Below are 22665 nucleotides of genomic sequence, written 5' to 3'. Positions count from 1 at the left end.
CGCAACATGGGAAGCCCATACACATGTACATAACTGACTTACTCTGCTGTACACATAAAACTAACACAACATTGTAAAGCAACTATATTTCCAAAAAAATTATTTTAAAAGAGAGAGAGATCCCACTGAATTTCCTAGACCCTCCACAATATAAGGATACAGTGAACACTCTGCACCCTATGAAAGGGCTTTTATCTAATCATGCAGATATCCTGATCTTGGATTTGCAGCCTCTAGAACTGTGAAAAGTAAATTTCTGCCATTTATAGCCACTATATCTATGGTATTTTGTTATAGCAGCCTGAATTGATGAAGACATCATTCATTCTCATTCAAGGTGTAGCTTGAACCTTAGGTATGCTTAGCTAAGACACTCTAAGGCAGTGGTTCTCAGGGCTGTGGTCCCAGAAACAGCAGAATTAGCACCATCTGGAAACTGGTTAGAAATGCATATTCTTAAGCTCTACCTCAGACACCCCAAACCTACTGAATCATGGCAATAGGGCCCAGCAATCTGTGTTTTAACAAATCCTCCAACAGATTCTCATGAGTTCTAAAGTTTGAGAACCACAAATGATACTGACAGATATTTATTTTGAAAAAAACACATTTGTCACTATCTTTTAGGTTCAGAAACTATGAGAAACACTTTTATTAAATCACTGCAAAAAATATATAATAGACTCAGTTACTGGGTTTAGTTTGGATTTGAAAGCAAAGCCTGAGACGAGAACGAAAATGCAGGTAGTTTTTCTAGGAAGTAAGGCCAGGAAGTAGGAATTGAGAAGAACTGAGGTCACTGTCATTAGCGGCAGAAATTCAGCTTTGCCAGGGCTTCTCAATAGAGTGGGGAAAGAAACACCATAAGCAAAATGACCTACAGATAATGTACAAATAGCTCATACAAATCAACACAATTAAAAAAAAAAAAAAAAACACAAGCAAAAAATGAGCAGAAGACTTAAGCAGATATTTCTCCAAAGAAGACATAAAGATGTCCAATAGGCACATGAAAAAATATTCAACATTGCTAATTCAACAGTGTCTACTACAGCATGTTAGTAGCTCAGTTGTGTCCAACTCTTTTGAAACCCTGTGGACTGTAACCCGCCAGGCTCCTCTGTCAATGGAATTCTCCAGGCAAGAACACTGGAGTGGGTTGCCATGTCTTTCTCCAGAGGATCTGCTTGACCCAGGGATTGAACCCAAGTCTCCTGCATTGTAGACAGATTCTTTACCATCTGAGCCACCAGGGAAGCTAATTCTTAGAGAAATGCAAACCAAAACTACAATGAAGTATCACTTCAAACCAATCAGAAAGGCCATCATTAAAAAGTCTACAAATAACAAATGCTAGAGAGGGTATAGAGAAAAGACAATCTTCCTGCACTGTTGGAAGGAATGTAAACTGGTTCCATCCTCTGGAAAACAGGATGGAAGTTCCTCAAAAAATTTAAAACAGAATTGCCATATGATCCAGCAATCCTAGATATTAATATATCTGGACAAAACTATAATTCAAAAAGATACAAATACCCCTATATTCATAGCAGCACTACTCACAATAGCCAAGATATGGAAGCAAACTAAATGCCTATCAATAGGTGGAATATAAAATGTGATATAAATGTGCTTATCTATGAAACAGAAGACAGATGCACTGACATACAGAACAGACTTGTGGTTGCCAAGAGGGTATCAGGATAGGGGAGGGATGGATTGGGAGTTTGGGATTAACAGATACAAACTACTCTGTGTACATATAACTGAATCACTTTGCTGTACACCAGAAACTAACACAACATTGTAAATCAACAATATTTCAATAAAACAATTTTAAAAAAAAACAGTATTTCATCCAAAGTCTAGAATTGTGGAACACTCATCTACAGATTCCTGTCCCACAGTCATTGATAGTTTGCCCAAGGACTGCTAATGCCTTGCATTATGACTGTATCTGAATGGACCTGAGGTTGGCAGCTTTGACTGGAGGAAGTCCTGAGGCAGAAAGGTGAAATGAAGCTTGGGAAGCCCATGAGGCAGGACCCTTGCTATACGCAGACATGCCCAGCACAGCTAGGACTCTGATTCCATGTGGGCTGAGAGGTTGGAACAAAGTGGGGCATCAAATACTTCTGCTATTATTTCTGTCATAAAATTACCCTGAAGTGTTTTTAGGGCTGCAAAAGGGCAGGTCTTAGTAATAGGAGAGAAAAGATCGATACATTGCTTTTCTTGTTTGTTTTTAACTCATAGTAGTTTGATTTTTACTTTAGTTATATTTGACATGATTGATGAGGGGTACATCTCATGAACAATTAATATTTCCTACATGAGCCATGTTTTATAATCGACCACAGTTATCTGATACATGTTTCACAAACCTTGACAATCAAACAAACTTAGATGGGAGTCAAGGTTTGAGAACCTGGCTTGGATAATGGTGGATAGTCACAAAACGTGAGCAATATGTCTACTGATTAAAATGGCTTTTTCACTACATTAAAAATTTCAAGTATTTTCCAGTACTCTATATAAAATAGATAAACAAGGATCTACTGTAGAGTATAGGGGACTATCTTTAATATCTTATAATAACCTATAATGGAAAAGAATATGAAAAAGAAAATATATTTCTCTTTCCTATGATTAAAAAAAAAAAGAATTTAGTGACAGAGTAATCATGTCCAATCACATAGTCAGTGAATTCAGTTCTTCTGCCTCTTCACCTCCACACTGTACACTCAACATCAGAGCCGGTTGGTTGTCCTATCATGTTATTTTCCCCTTCCACCACAGAGAAAGAACCTCCAATTTTTACCAGGCATAATTTGACTTATCAGCATGAAGTCTGCTAATCCAAGCTTCCCTTGCAGCTAGGTATGGACATGTGGTTAAATCTGGCCAATGAGATGCAAAGGGAAATATCACATGGCAGATTTTGGCAACCTTTCCTAAAATCCAGCCTGAACATGCCTTTTTCTCCCTATTTCTTCCCCCTCTCCTTCCTGCTGACTGATAAATCTGTGATGCTTAATTAGCAACCATTCAATACTTTAGACGGCCTGGGGCAGCGGTCAGCAAACTATAGCCCCAGAGACAAATTTAATCAGGTATCTATTTTTATACAGTAACAAGCAAAGAATGACTTTTACATTTTTAGATGTTGAAAAAACTCAAAGAAGAATAGTGTTTCATAACACATGAAAATCTTTTGAAATTCAAATGTTAGCATCCATTTTTAAAAAGTATTGGAATACAACCATATTCATAAGTTTACTTACTATTTATGGCTGCTGTCACACTACAATGGCAGCACTGAGTGGTTACAATAGAGACCTTATGAGCCACAAAGCCTAAATATATTTGTATCTGGCCCTTTATAGAAAAAGGTTGTTGACTCCTACTTTTGGCAATGGAAGACATGCTAAGCAGAGTAATAAGACAGAAAATAGAAGGAGCCTGGTTCCTCCAGGACTTCGTGGAGTGAAACCACCATGCAATCCTGGATCAGGTACCTCCAGACTCTCTTGTGATAGTGAAACAAACACCTATCTTTTTAAGCCACTGTTCTATACTTTAGTAGACAGTAGTGGCCCCAGTTTCTCAACCCTTCTTGTATCCCACCTGCTATGAGTCTTTATAGCTCCTCCCACGAAAGACAGAGGATTCTTCCCCAACCCTTACCTTTGGTCTTCATCAACATTAACATCAGAGACTTGAAATGTATTTGTGCGGTTGAGCTTGTCCTACTGTGTCTGTTATTGCCATGAGGAGAAACTGGCCTATTAACCTGCAGGTCCCTGACTAATTGGGCTTCCTCGTGACTCAGCCATAAAGAATCCATCTGCCAATGGAGAAGATGTGGGCTCAATCCCCGGGAAAGGAAGAATACCCCAGAGAAGGAAATAGCAACCCACTCCAGTATACTTGCCTGGGAAATCTCATGCATAGAGGAGCCTGGTGGGCTATAGTCCATGGGTCGCAGAGTCAGACATGGCTGAGCAACTAACACTTTTACTTTCTTTCCAGGAGAAATCATCCTTTGCTATCTGGTAAGTTAAATGCATCACCAAATGTTGACTCTGAAAGCAGAGAGTTGACCCCCACCTTTTTTAAGAGCAGACTTGGTAGCACCCAGGTATACCTCAAACTAGTGGTGTCCTGTGGTAAACATTTAACAACTAACTCACCTCCCCATTCGCCACCATTTAGAGCAATTAGAGATTTCCATGGTGTAAATATCACCAGGAATGATTTCAAACTACCAAACTAAGGGTCCCTGATCATGGTTGGAAAGAACATGCATAATGGACTGTCATATTTGGTTGGCATACTGCTGCTTTCAAACTCACTGTGCAAAGAGACTATCACATCTAGAAAGAGTCAAAGGAATGAGTGCAGGCAGTTTAACTTTGTTTTGGATGCCAGAGGCAGAAATTAGCCTGACCAGTTACAAATTTGCAGATAAAAATGCTTCAAAATCTACAGAATGAATATCACTGTATTGCAAAGCAAAAGTGTTAAGATAGGGAACTCCCTGGCAGTCCAGTGGTTGAGACTCTGTGCTTACACTGCAGGGGACTCAGGTTCAATCCCTAGTTAAGGAACTAATCCTGCAAGCTGCATGATGTAGCCAAAAAAAAAGGACAGGAGAAATGTTTGGGGCCAGTGATGAGCCAAAGGATAGTCTAGGTTACTTCAAAAAGGCTTTCGAAGTCATATTTTTTAAAGACACATGATGACTATACATACACACACACACACACACACACACACACACAAAATATATACTGGAATGAATAAGGTGTTTTCGAGTTCTGCTTCTCTGTGACTCAAAAACTGAGTAACTAGACTCTGTGTTTGAAAACTGTGTGTAAAACAATTATTCAGGAATCTTCAAAATTAATTCTGTTCATGTAGTCTTTATCATGATCCTATGAAACAATATTATCTTCTCTGTAACAAAACAAACTCTTAAGTGACAAAATTCTACTGATGTTTGCATTCCCTGTTATCCTTAATTAACCCAATATAATAAGCCAAATGTCTGCTTTGAATTTCAAGTGTTTTTTTTTTTTTTTTGAAGATTCTATATTCCTTGTGAACAAAGGTGCCTTGCTTGAAATTGTTAATCTCCAAAGCAGTATTAGTTACTAAGCTACCAGCTCTATTTGCATGGTTTTTAAAAAATACCTCAGACAGAGATTTGGAATGAAGATTTCCAAAATCTGGGACCAATCAAGAAATCACTCCCTAAAAATCTTGTTAGCTCCATTAAGAGTTTCCATCTAAAAAAACGAGTTTTACTTTAGAACAATGCCAAATCCTCTGAATTAATTTTCCATTTTCCCTTTTCACTGTTCCAGGACTTCTTTTCATATATGCCTCTGTTTTTTCCAGCATGGCAGATGTTTAAAAATTTTAATGAGGAAATTCAAGTCCTTAAGTTAATTCAGAAGGACAGGATTATACCAATCTACTTTGGCCAGTAAATTATCAATTTTAAATCACTAAGCAACCAGAATCCATATTACTATAAAAAAATCATCAAAATACACCAGAGACTGTCTAAACATTTCATAATTTGGGGGGAATTTGCTGTTGCCAGTTTTCAGAATCAATATAAATGCATGGAATGTTGCCAGTGAATACAATTTTGAATGGTCTGCTGTCCAAATCTTATCAAACTCCATGTGAAGGAGAGTGATACTTATGGCATATGGTTGGAAGCACAGGCATAGGCAGGCACCTATCCCTCTTAATCAAGACCTTGCCCATTGTGTTCCAGAATTCTATGCCTGGGTTTGAAGAACAAGGGCAGGCCAAGGTGGTGGATTTCAGACTCACTCCCATGTAAATCAAGGGAGTTCGGTTTTATGCACTGACATTCTGCTAAAGATTTCACTTGAAAAGAGAGGAAGGATTCTGATGCTTTAAAACTAATGAAATCTAGTGCTGTTATAATGTTAGATTTTATACTTAAATCAATCCCAAGCATCATAAATCTGTACCACACTGATTTCAGGATAGTAATGATCTTGATTCTGTTATTAAGGAGCACACCAAGAAACAAGGTTATGAAACCTTAATATAATTACTGAGATTAGTTACTGAGGTCTCTGTTCACTGCATACGTCATGGCAACATTTGTCATATGTCAAGTAGCAACATCTGAAAAAATTGTTTTAGATTTAAGTCATAGCCTAGCTTTCCCTTATAACTGGAGAAAATACTCCTAACTATATATACCTTTTTACTTCTACCTCACAGAAACTTGGAACCAAATGTGTGTCCCAGAGATAACCAGTTTGTATAAACAATTTTGTATAAATTACTTAATTTAACTTTGTATAAATGACCAGTTTGTATAAATGACTTAATATTCTGGTTTCCATTCTGATTGTCATACATTAATTTATATTTTCACCAGGCTACATGCTTTATTTTATTTTTTTACAATTTTATTAAATGTTATGTTATTTAAATATAGCTTGATAGCATATAATAGAGATCTAAAATATAAGATCTGGATATAATGGCTCTTTCTCTCTCTTGTGAAAGGCTCTAGAATGTCCAGGGACTCAGACTCCTTCTATCTTGTTGCTCCCTCAAACACAGTGTGGTCCTCATTTGCATGGTCCATGATAGTGCACCCGCTATATCTACATCCCATTCATGCAGCAAGATGAAGGCAGGACTGGAAGAGTGGCTCAGTCTGTCTCCTCAAGGACAATACCAGGAAGTTTGTACACGTGACATTGGCCATATATGGTCACACATACAATTTTTATAACCGTCTTCATCTGTAGGTTTCATTGATATAAAAAGGAAGCAGAGAATAGATACTGGAAAAAGAAAAGAAACATCCATTTTCATAATATTTTAACCTCAATCATTGATTCTCAAACACTAGCATGCACCAGATTCACCAGGAGTTTGAAACACAAATTCCTGGACAATCAACACTGGCTTTCTAAACTAGGATTTCAAGGCAAGAGGCCTGGTAATCTGCATACTTAACAAACATTTCAGATGATTTTGATCATCAGATATATTTGAGAAACTGAAGAGTAAATTATCTTTCTTGTTTTCAATAAAATATCTATGCTGAACTAAGTAATTCAGATATATTGTTATTCCTTTAAGTCATGTTGGAGAGGGAAAAAATAACATGATAAATAATATCGCCACCCCCAGGCTGATCTGCAACAACCAACCCATACCCTTCAAAGGGCCTCTTCTCTTTAGTCTCTTTTTGATGCATACCTGCCATTTCCTCCTAAATTAGGCTTTTTCATTCAGTCCTACCTGAATCCACCTCTTTTTTTCCTAAAAGCAGCCCCATAGTAACTTCAACATTACCCTTGACAGTGTGTGATATCTTGAGTAAATTAACAAATAATTACATTGCAACATGACAACTTCAATTTCAGAGGCAAGGGTAAATTGCCCAAGATGATGAATAAAGTGGTGGTATCATGGAAGTCTCAAAGTGGAAGTCCATATGAAGCATGGTTGGAGTAACTAGAGAGAGGAGGAAAGAACAAAAAGCCCAGGCTATATGGACAGCAGTTACAGAAGGCCAAAGGGGAATCAAGACTTTTTGCAGCTCACAAGGCTACACCAAAACCCTGATCAGACACCTATGGGGAAAAATCAATATGTTCCTCTTAATTCCTTCTAATATCATTTTCCTGCTATTGTCAGGGTGACTCGGAGACTGACATCTCCCTAAAAAGCCTCTGCATCAGCTCCCCATGGTGCTGACCAGGTCATCAGCAGAATGGATCATCTTTCTTGTCTGAGTTCTTAAGCCAGACCATTCAGAGAAGTCAAAGGAAAAGTTCCCACTGGCTCTTAGGAGCCTCCCAAATCCTGTGGGCTATACACAAGCAGATGTCATGGCCAGAACAAATAGTGCTCCCTCCCAGTTCCCCCTTAGCTAATTCCTGATTTGCTTCAGTAAGTTTATACTTAATCACATTGATTTTGTTTAAAACTCCACAGTATTCTAAAGTAAGTTTACTTACATTTGAAAATAATGCCTCATTTCTAACTTTACAAAGACATCATGAGAAATCTGAATAGTATTACAGAGATATATTTAATGTCACATATTTAGGCTCACACACTCCAGAAAGATCAACTTATCCTTCTAATATCAGACAAGAAACCATGCAATGCACTCTCAAACCCACACTTCCCAGGAGGTTAACAGTATAGAGGCTGATATGCATAGCATGTATGGGGTTAAAGCTGTGTTACTAAACAAGTGACAAAGAAAAAAAGATTCCCATTCTAGGTGTCCTAATAGAACTTAGCATAAAAAAGAGTCATGAAAAAGGAATTTTTTTCTGAAAAATACAGCCTTTTTAACCAATATAGACAGAAATGGTAAAAAGATTTGGGAGCTGATGCCCAGGGAAGTACATTAAAAATGCTGTCCCTGGTATTAAAAAACAACGATATTTGACTTGAGTCATTTCTTTATGTACAACTGTAGCACTGAAGAAGGTGATACTTTATATATAAATATATATATAAGGTGACATTTATATACAACTGAAATTAGTTTGTGATAAACCATGTAAAAGCACACAGGTCTTTTAGCAATAAAGCTTCATCTCGTTTTCCACTGTGAATTTGACATACAAGATACTCACTAGAGCTAAAATAATTCAAAAATATTTTACCATTACTATTTATTCAAAAATATACAATGATTTTTAAATATTAGGAATGAGTTAAAAGCATCATATTTTTAAGACGATATAATTATTTAACAAAAATTCCATACAATCAACATAAAATTATTAGACAATAAGAAACTTGATTAAGTGATTGGATATCAAAAAAAATGAACAAAAGTAAAGAATTTTCCCATCACTATCTAGAATATTGAGTATGAAATATTAATTTAAATATGAAGAAAATACAAAACAATTATATAAAACACCTGGGAACAAAAAACATATTAATTTTAAGGAATCTATAAAAATAAAAGTCTAACACTTTACTGATGATGTAAAAAAGATTTCAATAAGTATTGAACCAAACTATGTTGATAATTTGAACATTCAATGTTGTAAAAGTATTGATTCTTTATGTATTGGTTTTATAATATATATATATATATATTCCAGTAAAAGTCAAGATGGAACTTTTGGCTTATAGTGAGTTGATTCTGAAATTTCTTAGAAAAAAAGACAATATAAAGAAAAAAAAAGAGGTGGAAATGAGCAGGGAAATGTTAATTAGCCATTTAAAAGATTTTAAAGTATCATATAAAAATCAAAATATTATTATATACTATGGTCAATAATATACAATGAAATAAAGGAGATGCTGATGATATAATTAAATATAAAAGCACATATTCAATAAATGCTATAATATAGAAAACTAGTCACAGATAACTGACTTTAATATACAAAAATGTAATCTTCATATTACTTATGTCTTTTAGCGTTGCCATGTGTTATGGGGTTTTTTTCTTCCAACTTTTTATTGAGGTATAATTGACATACAACACTGTATAAATTTGGGGTTTCCCAAGTGGCACTAGTGGTAAGGAAGCTGCCTGCCAATTCAGGAGATATAAGAGGTGCTAGTTTGATTCCTGGGTCAGGAAGACCCCCTGGAGGAGAGCATGGCAACCCACTCCAGTATTCTTGCCTGGAGAATCCCATGGACAGAAGAGCCTGGAAGGCTACAGTCCATGGAGTTGCAGAGTCAGACACAACTGAGGCAACTTAGCATGCACACACATACTGTATAAGTTTAAGGGGTATAGCATAATGATTTGACTTGTACACATCACGAAATAAGTTTAGTGAACATCCATCATCTCACATAGATACAAATATTAACAGAAAAAACATTTTTTCTTGTGATGAGAAATTTTAGGCTTTACTTTCATAACAACTTTTATATATAATATAAAGCTGTGTTAATTATATTTATCATGTTGTACATTACATCCCTAATACTTATTGATCTTATAACTGGAAATGTGTACCCTTTGACTGCCTTCATTCAATTCCCACATGCCAACCCCTGCTCTGATAACCACAGATCTCATTTCTTCTATGAGTTTGTATGATTTGTTTTTAAAGTATGATTGACCAACAACACTCAGTTAGTTCCTATTATACAACAAGTGATTCAATATTCCCATGTATTTCAAAATGATTGCTATGATAAGCCTAGTTATGATATGTCACCATAGAAAGATTATTACACAATTATTATTACACAATTATTACACTCTCTATTCCCCACACTTGCCTCAATGACTGAGCTGCTACATCTCGCTCATTTCCCTGGCACCTGCACTGGAATTTTCACCATTCACCACCCTGGTTCTCAGACCTTCAGATTTGAACTGACTCACACAATCAGCCTGCCAACTTTCCTGGTGGTTTTGCTTCTCTGAAGAACTTTGGTTCATACAACACCTATAAATCAATCTAAACACTGGAGGAGATGCATAGATTCCTGTGATCCTAATTTAACCAAAGAAGTTAAAAAATGGTTATTAAGCTTAAGCAAATAATCCAGCCATTGAGCACCACTTAAAATTAAATATCTAAATAGGTGGCTGGTTTTCCACTTGAAAATTGTTGGTCTGATATTATTTAGGCACAAGCTGACCTGGATGTGTCCAAGTACTGCTGACCATCTGACTAGATCCACGTATGAAACAAAACAGTCCAAAGTCTAACATTTCCCTCATCACTCTGCTGTGCCTAAAGAAATCACATAAATCATTTCAAATCAAAGTGGGAGCTGTTCTCAGCAGGGCTTAGCTACCAACGGGGGAGCCAAGGGAGGTGCTGACTGATTAAACAACTCAGCAACAAACCGGAAAATGCAAAATCAGATTGCTGGATCTTGGAAAGAGTGCAAGAGTAACACCCATAGGATCAAGTGGAAAGTTTACGTGTTATCAGTTCTGGAACCATTGGAGATACACGCTTTGTGCTACAGCTGCATGCAGTTTCTTCTGCATTAGTTGATGCCTAGGCCAAAGAGTGACAAATTCCATACATTCTATCTTCTAAGTAACTCCACTTCCCCTGTCCTCATTCAGGAGATTTACTTTTTACCTACTTTCTGCCATTACCTTCTCATCCATCTCCCTTCCACTCTCTATCACATCCCTAATATAGGGGTCTCCAAAGTGAGGCCCATGTAGCCCATGGAGGATGAGGTGAATCTCCTAGAGGATCAGGCGAAATATAAAATCTTCTCTTTACATTTACTTTTTACCCTCCCCCCAAATTTAATGAAAATGAAATTAAAATGATACATTACTTTATATATAATAGGAAGTTAATATTAATACTTTTCTCATTAAAAAAAAAAAAAGCTGTGAGAACTGATTAATCAGTCCTGAATATTCATTGGAAGGACTGATGCTGAAGCTGAAACTCCAATACTTTGGCCACATCATGTGAAGAACTGACTCATTTGAAAAGACCCTGATGCTGGGAAAGATTGAAGGTGGAAGGAGAAGGGAACGACAGAGGATGAGATGGTTGGATGGCATCACCAACTCAATGGACATGAGTTTGAGTAATCTCCGGGAGTTGATGATGGACAGGGAGGCCTGGAGTGCTGCAGCCCATGGGGTCACAAAGAGTTGGACACGACTGAGTGACTGAATTGAACTGAACTAAGATAATCTATAATTATGAATAGGTAGGATTTCCCTGGTAGCTCAGCTGGTAAAGAATCCACCTGCCGTGCAGGAGACCCTGGTTCGATCCCTGGGTTGAGAAGGTCCCCTGGAGGAGGGCATGGCAACCCACTCCAGTATTCTTGCTTGGAGAATCGCCATGGACAGAGGAGCCTGGTGGGCTACAGTCCATGGGGTTGCAAAGAGTCAGACATGACTGAATAAGCACAGCCCAGCACATGAGTAGGTAAGCAATGCTAGTACCAGACACCGCCTTTGCCAGCTGTTTCCTCTGATGCGGTAATTCTCCTTTGGGAATAGAGGGTACTCATGAGCAGAGAAGTTGACCAGTGGTGGTCCCTTCAGCGTATTGTTTTGCAAAGTACTCAAAGTAGGGTTTTAATGATATTCAGATTTTTTTAAGACTTTCTGATGTGGATCATTTTTAAAGTCTTTATTGAATTTTTAGCAATATTGATCCCACTTTATGTTTTGGTTTTTTGGCCCCGAGTCATGAGGTGTCTTAGCTCTCTGACCAAGGATCAAACTCACAGCCCTTGCATTAGAAGGTATTAACCACAGGGCCATCAGGGCAGTCTCATGATGACATTCAGTTTTAATCAAACTGTTTATCACTGAAGAGCAGTAAAAAGATTTCCACATCAAAAATAAATAAAAGGAAATTAAGCAGTAAGCTGAAGAGCGCACTAAACTGTCAAATGCCAGGACCAGAGATGAAAATTAGAACCAGTATATTTAAGCAGCTACATGCTGAGATAGAAACATTATGAACTGAACAAATTTAGCGTGATTATATAATCTTCCCACAGTAATATCAAAAACTATAAAAAAATTTTACCACACATTGAAAAATTCAAGATGAGTCTCGCTTACTTATTAAGAATTGTTATAAGTAGTATCAGTGGGTACAGAGCTATTTTATTAAAACTTTAAAATCCTACAACTTCCAATTAGCTTGGAACAACTACCCAATACTGGGATAGATAGACATTTCCTAGTCAAATTTTAATACAAAACTTTTCTTAATTGGAAGACAATTTAAAATTGAATGAATATGAAAATTGAATAAATATAACAACTATGACAGCAGTGGAATTAAAGCATCAAGACAAACTAAGACCAGCACTTCATATCAGCTCTGTGACAAAGTACAAACTGCAGGGTTGTTGGGTTTTATTTAAGAAATTTATTCAATCACACTGATCTCAATATAAACACACATAAATTGTATATAGTAGCAAAACTATGTGACTATCTTAATTTTATATTAAGCAAAAATATTTTACTGTTAGTAATAAAATTTAAAAGAATTTAAAATGTAATCTTTTTTATTTCTCTTGTACAATTTGTAATATACATAATTTTAGTACTGTAATATAGTAATATAATTTACAAACAGTAAATATGTAGTGGACTCATGAACAATCAAACAAGCCAGAAAAATAAACACTGTTCTAGTCTTTAATTCTCACAGCTGTTAAAGTTATTCTCTTAATACACAACTGAACCATGCCTTGTGCTTCTTTAAAAATCTGTTAATGGCTCCCTATGGCCTAATGAACAAAATGCAAACTTCTTAGCAAAATATATGAGTGACCAGGTCAAACATTTTCAGCCTAATATCTATTTGGCCTTTCTCACTCCCTCAGACATGATTAATTCCCCATATTTCCATAGCTCTTCACCTGTAACTCCAGCAGAGAACTCATTTTACTCTGCAGAATTAAACGAAGTCTGTATGGAGTAGTCAACAGGCCACAGGACGGAGTCAGGAAACCTCTGGTTGCACACAGTTCACTATTGCCAAACCATGAGACCCTGACTTGGCACTTTATCTGACATTCAATTCCTCATTTTTAAAACGGGGTAATAAGAGATCGTTAGCAATAATATACATACATTTTCTAATTAAGTTGTCGGTTTCCAGAAGTCACTCAGTACATACTAGTTGAATCAATATATAAATGATTCAATAAATCATTCAAGAAATGATTACTTAATAAATCAATGAGTAAATGATTCATTTTGAGAAATGTATTTATATGCAGAATTTGACCCAAAGTAAATTACATTCTTATTTTTATAGATCTCTAAAGGAATTATGGATACCAATTAATTAAAATGTATAATTTAATAGAAGTACTTACATGTTACGTGGGAAAATAATTTTCAAGAAATGTAAATATAACAAATTCACAACACTTGTAACTTCATTTAATCATCTTTCACTATTTACAAGTTTTGTTGCCATTTAGGGATTAAAGCATTTGATTTTTTTTCCTGTTTCTGATAAATTTATTTTAGGATTAACAGAAGTTTTACCAATTTGGTTTTCCAGAACTTTTACCACTCCTCACCACATATCCAGAAAAGAAAAAGGGAGGGAAGTGTGGGTTTTAAACCATCTAGAAGCCTCAGTCTACTGTAGGACTTCTCTCTAATGCTCCTCAACAAACAGCAGAAATCACTCTAGATGAAGGTAATCTTAGACTATTGCTAGGAAATTTAGTTAACAAAGCAATTAAAATAAGTGTAACTAAATTTTTAAAAATATGTGACCATGTAGCTTGGCGGATGAAATAAGGTTTTGGGAAATGATTAGCTCCTTCACTGATGCAAAGCACTAAAGATCCCACCTGTGCACTAGGTTAATTGGTGACGCTTTGAACCTCCAGCAACTAAAAAGAGCAATGAAAGGGAATTGTTTCTGATTTAAATCATTGTGGCTTTTCTCTACACTCCATAAACTAAAAGGAGAAACCAATTTTTAACCACGCCACCCTTCCCAAATGCATACATATAAAAGAAATGAGGAAAAAATCACAATAAGCACATGTATGACTTAAACAACAAATAAAACTTCAACCTTTTGGCTGGGCTCACATTGATGACTAAAAACAATGTTTATGGCATGCCACAAAAGCCTCTATTTATATACATTTATGTATCAAACAAATGTGCATGCTTAGGCACTCAGTCGTGTCCAGGTCATTGCTCTTTTGCGACCCCGTGGACTGTAGCCTGCCAGGCTCCCCTGTCATGTAGTGTGACCCATATTTTGAGTAGGATAAAATATGAACATTTGTCTGTAAATGTTACAGAATCATTTCTATAGGTGTATTGCATGGGTGCGTTTTGCAGAAAAATGTCACAGGAATTCATACATGGGTGGGGTGTATAGAAAGAGAAAAGCAGTAACTCAGTTCCCATAGAACACTGAATGGTTTTAATGCCCCTGGTGGAATCCAAGCCAGGAATATACTGAAATCCTGTGGCTAAAAACATTATTAATAAAATTATTTAATTTGAAATTCTTTGTTTCTGTAAAATGCTACAATACTCTAGCAAGCCCACCATGAAACTTTACTAGCATCCTTCAGATTTAAGAGCATTCATCTTCATTTATTCATCCAGCAGAACAAACACAAATCCTGAAACTCATGGCTTTTGGAAACAGAGAAAAAAGATGTGGAGAGAGGAAAGCAGACAATAAGATTTTGATATCATTTACAGATTTCAATTTTCACTTCAGTAAGTAGATAGAAGAATCTTTGACCACAGATTGAAGCTATACCCTTTGCTATTGGTCTTCCCCGGTAGCTTAGCTGTAGAGAATCCACGTGTCAACGCAAGAGTCACAGTTTCGATTCCTGGGTCAGGAAGATCCCCTGGAGAAGGAAATAGCCACCCACTTCAGTATTCTTGCCTGGAGAATTCCATGGACAGAGGAATCTGGCAGACTACAGTCTGTGAGGTCACAAAGAGTCAGACACAATGTGTGAGCACACAGCACACACACACACACACATTTATACATATATAGAGAGAGATTTATTCATTTTCTAATGCTGCTGTAACAGGTAGCCCCAAACTTGGCGACTTAAAACAACACAACTTTTTCTGGAGGTCAGAAATCCAAAACATGTCTTACTGAGCTAAAATCAAGGTATTAGATGGGTTATATTCCTTCTGTATGTTCTAGAGGAGAATTCATTTCCTTGTTTTCTCCAGATTTCAGAAGCCATTTGAATTTCTTGGCTCATGGCCTCTTCAACATCTTAAAAGTCAGCAGCAAAGCATCTTCAAATGTTTCTCTTACTCTGAGTCTCCTGCATCCCTCATGGAAGATAAGGACCCCTGTGATTAACGGTAAGCACACCTGGATGATACAGAATAGTGTTCCCATCTCACAATCCTTACATTAATCACATCTGTAAATTCCCTTTTCCCATATGAGGCAACATAGTCATAGGTTCTGGAGATTAAGAGATTAAGGTGTGAATATATTTGAGACAGAAGCATTATTCTCCCCATTACAGATATACACATATATATTTTTCTAGAGATACATTAAAACTGGTAATACCGGATTCATCTAGGGAGAAAGGCTATAGCACTGGTGATCTGAGATAGGAAAGATATTTGCTACTTACTGTGTGTCATTTTGCCCTTTGAATCTTTTCCTCGTGTGTGCATAATTTTAAAGCATTCTGTTTAAAAGATCCTCATTTAGACAATGTTTTAAGAAGCTGTATTTGTACCTGTCAAAGAACTCAAGTAAAAAGTTATAATTTAAAAAAAATGACTTTCATACAAAGCAGACCCTTAAGAGATGGCTATTAATTTTAAATACTCCTTAAATTCTGAATATTTTATAGCCTTTGTCTCCATTTATTTAAAGATGACCATGGTCTGCTTTAAGCCATAATGGACATTTAGAAGATCTAGCCACAAGCTTAAAAATAATCACCCTGAGGTTAGGATGTACTTCTGAAGAAGTACCTCCCAATAAATTATTTACTGCTTAATTAATTCAAATGAGTATTATGTTCTTGGAAATATGACAAAGGAAAAGTTGAGTAATAACACAAAGGAGTTTATTACAGTCTGATGGACAGGGAGGCCTGGTGTGCTGCAGTCCATGGGGTCACAAAGACTCGGACACGACTGAGTGACTGAACAGAACTGAACTGACCCCAGATATTACCTCCACTCTCAGATATGCAAAGTGGTAGGTGCTATGGTTGAGAGAGCAGAAATGGGTTCTCATTGGTGGTGAAGACAATGAAGTGTTGCTAACAGCTACTCTAATTATGAAGATGGATGGCGTATGTGGAAGCAGTCAGGGTAGCAGAGAAGAGAACTTTCAGGGTCAAGATTATAGGGATTAGAGTCAGAACCATGAGCTGTAGTGGCTGGACCATTGGCAATAATAACAGGGCATGTGCACAAGTGTGAGTTGCTAAGTGTTAATAGAAAAATAACCAGAAGGCATATATTTTATTTAGCTTCCTTTAATTCTTCTGTTCAGTTTAGTCACTCAGTCATGTCCTACTCTTTGTGACCTCATGGACTGCAGCACACCAGGCTTCCTTGTCCATCACCAACTCCCGGAGCTTGCTCAAACTCATGTCCATCAAGTCAGAGATGCCATCCAACCATCTCATCCTCTGTTGTCCCCTTCTCCTCCCTCTTTCAATCTTTCCCAGCATCAGAATCTTTTCCAAGGAGTCAGTTCTTCGCATCAGGTGGCCAAAGTAGTGGAGTTTCAGCTTCAGCATCAGTCCTTCCAACGAACATTCAGGACTGATTGCTTTAGGATGGACTGGTTGGATCTCCTTGCAGTCCAAGGGACTCTCAAGAGTTTTCTACAACACTACAGTTCAAAAGCATCAATTCTTCGGTGCTCAGCTTTCTTTATAGTCCAACTCTCACAGCCATAAGTGACTACTGGAAAAACCGTAGCTTTGACTAGACAGACCTTGGTTGGCAAAGTAATGTCTCTGCTTTTCACTATGCTGTCTAGGTTGGTCATAGCTTTTCTTCCAAGGAGCAAGTGTCTTTTAATTTCATGGCTGCAGTCACCATCTGAGGTGATTTTGGAGCCCCCCAAAATAAAGCTTCTCAGTTTCCATTGTTTCCCTATCTATTTGCCATGAAGTGTTGGGATCGGATGCCATGATCTTAGTTTTCTGAATGTTGATTTTAAGCCAACATTTTCACTCTCCTCTTTCACTTTCATCAAGAGGCTTTTTAGTTCTTCGCTTTCTGCCTTTAATTCTTTGTACTTTTATTTTTTACAATGGCTAAGGAATTGCCAAATCTTGTTTCTATTGCTTTACTCCCATTTCCCTAGATGTTGAATGATGCAATAAAAACATCCATTTTAAAGGTTGTTCTATTTCTGTTTTTGATCATTAACGTTCTACACAGGATGTCTCAGGAAGCATAAAATGAGATGTTCAGATTCTAATTTGCATGGATGAATTAATGAGGGAGCCAGAAAAAGGTGGTAGCTTAGATACCAGATTCAGGAATGAAGAATGTCACATCTCAGTGTAAGATTGATATCTCAGCTGCAATTGCTCTTGTTAACTTCATTCTTAAATCTTATTCAAATATTTCCCATGTTTTAGAAAAGATAAAAATTCATTCATGGATTTAAGTAAAACTTGGACATATGCCAATTTTGTATTCTAATGTGGAGATAAGCAAATCTTGTTCAGATTTTAAAAAATATCATCCAACATTTTTGAGATTTTATAAATAGTACTTAAATTAATAGTACTATTTAAATCTAAGCATAGTATAAATCTAAACATTCATTTGCATAAATCTAAGCATTCAATTGAAAATACTTTCATTTTGTTACTTCCTATAAATTATATATGGAAAGATGGGCATATGTTAGTAGCATACAGTTATTTTTCATTGATACATTCTTTTCCCACTTATTAGTAAATTCAGTCTATAAGGGATTCTACCCTAGAGAAGAAAATGGAAAATAATATTTTGAGCCCATGTTAGGTGCCAGTACTATGCTCTGCTATGAAATACTCATGAAAGTTGATGAAGTTAGTGTCATCATCAATTTAAAAATGAACAGTACCAAACAAGGGAATTTACTCGAGAGTGCTCAGCTGGTGATTTCAACCCAATCTAGAGAATTTCAAGTCCTCACATGTCTCATCCAAACACCATATAATCATCCCCATAATATTTTTCATGTGGAACTAGAAGTATGCCTACCGAGAATCATTTTATTTATTTAAGATTAAAACACACCCATGCACCTATACAGATAGTCGAGAATTTTCTGCTCCATTAAAATTTTAGATCTTAATCATCTTTAAAGTTTTTATTAATAAAGAGAATAGGAACATAGTAATGATAATTCCATCTTGATATCACTTTAAAACATTAAAATAATCACCATGATTTCAATTATACCTAGAGTGAGCATTATAGCATATAACAATCTAAACAAGAGACTGAAATTTAACAGCAGATGGCTAAGGTTGAAAAGTTCAGTGAACTAATGTATTTTCTAGAGGTTCTTGGTTGAAGGCATAGCAATTGCTGACTTCCACCAGGATAAGGATAAAACTGCTGTCAGACAAGAACCTCTTATCTCTACAGAGGCCATTCGGGCTTATTCCTTTTATCCATGTGGGAGATTCTGAGCCAAACAAGAATCACCCAGGCAGCACTTTCTTTAAGGAGTGAGCAAGTAGCATTGAAAGATGATCCCTAAACTACCAAAAATGTGCTTCAATTAATGGTTCCTTGCTGTTTCTATTGTGTTTGGATTATTAGTTTTCACTACTCCCTTTCGTACTGGTTTCCTGTAGCCTTCGAGAAGACTTGCACTAAAAGCCTGCTGGGAGGCAGGCTGGGAAAACCACAAGCATTTCCCACAATCACTGCACCCAGAGAGCAGGGAGAATCTTCCAGCTGAGATCTGAGCTGAAGGGCCTAATGTGTCTGCTGGCAAACAAGCCTCAGTGTTTTACCCTTTCTCATCCCTTCTCTCCTGGCCCCAACCATGCAGTGGCATTCCAAAAGTGTCTCATCATACTCTTCAATTCTAAATCAGTCTTCATAAATCTCTTTCACAGCTTCATCTACTTTCATCGGCAATTTGGGAGTGCCCTTTCAAAACCTCTTGACACAGTTCTTTCTCATCGCTGGCCTCATAGTGCAGCTGTCACCATCAGTGAGATGAAATCCAGTGAACCTCTGAATGCCAGCCCTTCTACCAAGTTATGGTGTCATTAGAGGTAGACACTCATCTACCCAGTACATACTCTCTGTGGGCAGGCAAGAAAACAATTTCCAAGCGGTGTTTACGAGTTGTATGTAAAAGTGATACACATGCCATTCTTTGATCTACATTTTTATTCAAGCAAGCTTTCCGTGAAAACTATGGTCACCATCACATTTGGAAGAGATGTTCAATATGTAAGTAATCACACTGTGCGTGCGTGCCTGCTAAGTCGCTTCAGTCATATCTGACTCTTTGCGACCCCACAGACGGTAGCCTGCCAGGCTCCTCTGTCCGTGGGATTCTCCAGGTAAGAGTACTGGAGTGGGTTGCCACACCCCCCTCCAGGGAATCTTCTGGAACAAGGGATTGAATCTGCTGTGTCTCTTATGTTGCCTGCATTGGCAGGCAGGTTTTTTTTTTTTACCACTAGTGCCACCTAGAAAGCCCAAATAATAACATCAAACAGTGCGTAAATAACAGTAGTAAGAACTTGAGCAAACTTATCTTCCAAGCATTACCTAATAATTAGGTAGGGGCTAGTTCCCACAGATTGCCATCACCTAAGTAGCTTGAAATGTTCTGAACCATCCTTCCAGATGCTCTTAGAAAAGGGATGTAGGGAGGAGATGAATTGAAAAGAGGTTCTTCTGCTATGTCCCCATCAGACCAACCCAAAGTCTTGGTTCTTCTCACTATCAGTGCAAATCAGTGCTAATGAGCTTTATTACTTAGTCAGCTTCTCACACCAAGGATGAAGCTAGATAACCATGGATGAAGGAGAGTTGGCTTTTATTTTGTTTTAAGGACCATCTTGGATTAACTCTCACCTTTCCCCTCCATCCTACTTGGATGCCATTATTACCTTCAAGATTCATGATATTTTGTTCTTTGGGGTGATTATAATGATAATGAAGGAAAACATTAAATTTTCCCATATAGATAATTTTTTATTTATTTGAGCCTCCAAGTAACCTAGTTAGAATTTTCATCATCCATGTTATAGAAGATAAACCAAGGCTTATAGAAGGGTAGGTATCTAAGCTAAAGTCACTCAACCATTAAGTATAGAGTCAACTCAAGCCCATGTTTTATTTCAAAATTCTCTGCTGCTTCCACTATGCTATACAGCTTTCCTTGGTGGAAGAATGTGTGATCCACCCAGGTAGATTCTTATTGAAAACTGAATCCCTTTTGATTCTGAATGTGAATCTTTACTTGAAATATATTTAGTTCAATAGTTCCTAAATACAGTAATATCCTTAATTAATGTTGATTTTTAAAAATCTGTTCAAAATGTTTAAATGACTTGTCAATGGATTAGAAAGCTACTGTGCCTTTTCCTGTGCCTATAATGTCTGCAACACAATATGCTAAATTTTTTCTGAAGACTCATAACTCCTGAAGAGAAAATATATAGCAGATAAACAGCTTAGTTTCCTCAAAGAATTTAGATATCACACTTGGACTGGTTCACTGAGACACTGGGAAAACTTCTTATAAAAGCCAACATAAGAAAATAAATTTAGAACTTAATTGCTGCACTGTTATAAAAGCTTAATGACTCAAAGCTAACATTAAAAATATTATACCCTAGGAAACAAAGTAAGGACTTATGATACTACTGTGTCATTAATGAAATGGAACAAACATCTATTGAATCCATATTAAATAGACATTCATAAGCAGCCCTAACAGATGGGGCTTCCCAATTTCAAAGGAGTTGGAGAATTTTCCAATGGTCTTATACATCATTAATGGCAAATCTCTATTAACACATAGCCCTAACAAGATTCCCTAGGGAAGGGAAAGGCTACCCACTCCAGTATTATGGCCTGGAGAATTCCATGGACTGTATAGTCCACAGGGTTGCTAAGAGTCAGACACGACTGAGTGACTTTCACTTCACTTCACTTCTAACAAGACTAAAAACTATATGCTCTTTTAAAACTATGGCAAGCCTAGACAATGTATTAAAAAGCAGAGACACAATTTTTCCAACAGAAGTTTACATAGTCAAAGCTATGGTTTTTCCAGTAGTCACATATGGATGTGAGAGTTGGACCATAAAGAAGGCTGAGCACTGAAGAATTGATGCTTTTGAACTGTGGTGCTGGAGAAGACTCTTAAGAGTCCCTTGGACTGCAAGGAGATCCAACAAGTCAATCCTAAAGGAAATTAACCCTGATTATTTATTGGAAGGGCTGATGCTGAAGCTTAAGCTCCAGTATTTGACCATCTGATGTGAAGAGCTGACTCATTGGGAAAGACCCTGATGCTGGGAAAATCGAAGACAAAAAGAGAAGTGAAGTTGAGGATGAGATGGTGAGGGAGCGTCACCAATTCAATGGATATGAACTAAGCAAACTTCAGGAGACAGTTAAGGACAGGGAAGCCTGGCATGCTGCAGTACATGGGATTGCAAAGAGCTGGGTATGACTTAGCAACTGAATAACAAGATGCTCTTTTTTTGAGTGCCTTCAGCCATCATGCTAACACTGTTTCCTCAAATATTAAGTGTTTTACACTCTGCAAGTGAAAATAAACAAGTTCCACAAAGTGGCAGACAAAATTTTTCTTTAGTGGGTCCCCTCTTCCTTCTGGTATGCCTCTGGCTACTTTCACCACACTGCCATGCCCTACTTTTGCCTTCCTGATGTCTATTTATGTTATCGACACAGTGACTCTTTTAGACTTGGTCTCTTCAGTTTATTATAGAGTTCAAGATCAGTTTTATCTTCCCGGAACCTTAGCACATTAAAAACGTGCTCAAGCTAAGTGAGAGTTTAATGGTGGATACTTTATATGCCACAGCCATCTAAGTGGGCAATTTGCTTTCAGAAAGCCTTCTGGAGAAGGGATGGAGCTCTTCCAGCCTCTTCTTCACAAATATGTGCATGCTTAGTCACTCATGCTT

The 22665-nt window shown here is 37.0% G+C and overlaps 1 long non-coding RNA gene across 1 annotated transcript; it reads left to right on the top strand.

The window, feature by feature from the left end:
- The first annotated feature begins 15471 nt into the window (after positions 1-15471).
- LOC145521643 (uncharacterized) lies at positions 15472-22320 on the top strand. The gene is made up of 3 exons (XR_014065556.1): positions 15472-15610; positions 15716-15853; positions 19603-22320. It is a non-coding gene; the product is annotated as an uncharacterized LOC145521643 (long non-coding RNA).
- Positions 22321-22665: the final 345 nt, after the last annotated feature.

The sequence above is a fragment of the Giraffa tippelskirchi genome, chromosome 9 (genome assembly GCF_054371585.1).
Source record: "Giraffa tippelskirchi isolate mGirTip1 chromosome 9, T2T-mGirTip1v1.2.pri, whole genome shotgun sequence".
Taxonomy (NCBI): Eukaryota; Metazoa; Chordata; class Mammalia; order Artiodactyla; family Giraffidae; genus Giraffa; species Giraffa tippelskirchi.
Note: the sequence above shows the minus strand (reverse complement) of the source record. Positions and strands in the feature narration are given on the sequence as shown.